A 3,375-nucleotide genomic window follows, 5' to 3' on the forward strand; every position below is an offset into this window, starting at 1 on the left:
CGGATGATCTTCCTCCTCTTCTTCAAGGATAATCAGAAGAGCGTCTTCCTAGTTGCATTAGTGACCTTACTCCTTGGTATTCCTCCCAACAGATACCACGCCCAAAGGATACCCATTGCCCCTAGAAGGACCTTAGATAAGGCAGTGCAACGCATTTGCCCCTGTTACGTCTTCAGTCAATTTTTCTTGTCTTCTTGCTTAAGGGTACACTCAGGCACACTTTTCTATATTTCTCTTCATATTTTTTATAAGTTTTTATAGTTTATAGGCTATATGAAAATTTGATTTAATGTAGTTACTCTTCTTAAAATATCTTATTTTAATTGTTCATTATGTCTCTTATAGTAGGCTATATTTATTTGCTTGTTTCCTTTCCTCAGTATGCTGTTTTTCTCTTTTGTAGCCCTTGGGCATATAGCATCCTGCTTTTCCATCTAGGGTTGTAGCTTACCTTATAATAATGATAATAATGATAATAAATCGAGTAACAATTATCATGTTTCGGGATCCAGTCAGGATAGGGAAGGGTGTGGCTGAAGGTGATGAGGGAAGGATCAAGACCATGGTTAATTTTGCTGGATCTTTCCCTTCAGACGCAGTTAGAGGAGATGGCGTTACTAAAAAGTGGAAGGAAGGATGGACAGGGAAGATTATCATTATTATTATCTATATCTCCTTTATATGATAAAGAACAAGTGTCTGGCTATATATATATATATATATATATATATATATATATATATATATATATATTCAAATAAGCCATATATATTTTTGATATATTAATGTCTGGATTCTCTTAACGACCTTGGGATCAGAGCCCCAGGCGAAATCACACAAAGACAAGAGCTTGGCTCCGGCCGGGAATCGAACCCTGGTCGGCAAGCTTATATAGACAGTGACTAACCCATTCGGCCACGAAGAAAGACGAATGGGTTAGTCACTGTCTATATAAGCTTGCCGACCAGGGTTCGATTCCCGGCCGGAGCCAAGCTCTTGTCTTTGTAATGGGTTAGTCACTGTCTATATAAGCTTGCCGACCAGGGTTCGATTCCCGGCCGGAGCCAAGCTCTTGTCTTTGTGTGATTTCGCCTGGGGCTCTGATCCCAAGGTCGTTAAGAGAATCCAGACATTAATATATCAAAAATATATATGGCTTATTTGAATATGAAAAACACGTAAAAATGTGCAAAATTTATCATATATATATATATATATATATATATATATATATATATATATATATATATATATATATATTTTTTTTTTTTTTATCTATTTATTTATTTGTTTTTGGTCACGCTAAGCTCTCCCCGTCCCTCAGGTTGGGGGAGAGTGAGTAGTCATATGCTGGTGAAAGGAGTTTGCGTGTGTATGTACATATCTATCTAAATATTTAACCATAATTTTTGACGGATCGCTAATACTAGTAATTCATTAGAAATTCCCTATCTTATTGGCAAACTCAGAGTGTGAAAGATTGCTACGCACGTTTCTTCAGTGTATATTAGCCATGACTGTCAAAGCTAAGGATTGTGGTGGCCGATGTAGTAACGTCCCTAACTGGTGATCGCCAGGCTGAGGTTTGAGTCCCGCTCAAACTAGTTAGTTTCTTTGGTCGCTGCAACTTAACCATCCTTGTGAGCTAAGGATGGAGGGTTTTGGGGGAGCCTATAGGTCTATCTGCTGAGTCATCAGCAGCCACTGCCAGGCCCTTCTTGGTCTTAGCTTGAGTGAAGAGGGACTTGGGCGCTGATCATATGTATGTATGATCAGTCTCTAGGGCATTGTCCTGCCTGATAGGGCAATATCACTGTCCCTTGCCTCTGCCATTCATGCGTGGCCTTTAAAACCTATACTAGGGAAAGCTAAGTACAGTCATATGGTGATAAATACTTAAAATTAGAATAAAATCAATGAGATTGAAATGTATCGGCATGGACGGGAAATGAACACAAATCGCTACAACAATGTAAAGAAAGCAGACAAGAAAGAAAAGGCACCATTACCATATAAGAATTTACTTTGAGTGCACACCACCAAGGTCATCCATACTTAAGTCCACTTAGTCATCAAGAAAATTGAGAGGAAAAAAGAAAAGAATATTTTGAGGGAAACTGAGGTGAGGAAAATACTGGCTAGATTAAAGAATGGGGAACACTACATGGCTTGGTTCATGGATTCGCAGCATGACAGGTACTTGAAAGGAGTGCCAGATGATGAACTGGATTAGGGGATCACTCGTGGGATTTTCTGACCATTCTGTGACACACATTAGACAAGAGCCAAGGAAACAATTAGCCAGGATACCTGTTTATTTATGTATTTAATCGATTTATTTGCTGTCTATTGGAAGCTAATCACAACTCCAGAAGTAATCAGTTTTACTTGATAAAATCTCCATTTACAAGTTAAATTGCCCTTGTCATGTTCGCATAAGAATCCACTTATTACGCTAACCAGCCGCTCGTTGAGATACTACCGCTAGAGAGTTATGGGGTCCTTTGACTGGCCAGACAGTACTACATTGGATCCTTCTCTCTGGTTACGGTTCTTTTCCTTTGCCTACACAGACACCGAATAGTCTAACCTATTCTTTACAGATTATCCTCTGTCCTCATACACCTGACAACACTGAGATTACCAAACAATTCTTCTTCACCCAAGGGGTTAATTACTGCACTGTAATTGTTCAGTGGCTACTTTCCTCTTAGTAAGGGTAGAAGAGACTCTTTAGCTATGGTAAGCAGCTCTTCTAGGAGAAGGACACTCCAAAATCAAACCATTGTTCTCTAGTCTTGGGTAGTGCCATAACCTCTGTACCATGGTCTTCCACTGTCTTGGGTTAGAGTTCTCTTGCTTGAGGGTACGCTCGGGCATACTATTTTATCTACTGTAATCTCTCTTCCTCTTGTTCTGTAAAAGATTTTATAGTTTATATAGGAAATATTTTAATGTTGTCACTGTTCTTAAGATATTCTATTTTTCCTTGTTTCTTATCCTCACTGGGCTACTTTCCCTGTTGAGGCCCCCGGGCTTATAGCATGCTACTTTTCCAACCAGGGTTGTAGCGTAGGATTTAATAATAATAATAATAATAATAAATATAATAACGGCCATTTCCGACGTCACTGATTGATAATTCGTAATTCAATGAGGATCGAAAATGAGAACGTAATCTGATAATAAAAGGTCTCTTAAAGGAACATGAGATATATTCCAGCTCATTGCTTTCAGTTTTCCAAACAAATTTTGGACACGCTTGCCGTGGCAAGTCATGAATCCTGAGAGAAACTAGGTGGAAAAAAGTTTTCATCTCTCTGGTGGGATTCGAAACCACTCACAGTTTAAATGTCGCTCATGAGTGGCAGAGCC

The sequence above is a fragment of the Palaemon carinicauda genome, chromosome 8 (genome assembly GCF_036898095.1).
Source record: "Palaemon carinicauda isolate YSFRI2023 chromosome 8, ASM3689809v2, whole genome shotgun sequence".
NCBI lineage: Eukaryota > Metazoa > Arthropoda > Malacostraca > Decapoda > Palaemonidae > Palaemon > Palaemon carinicauda.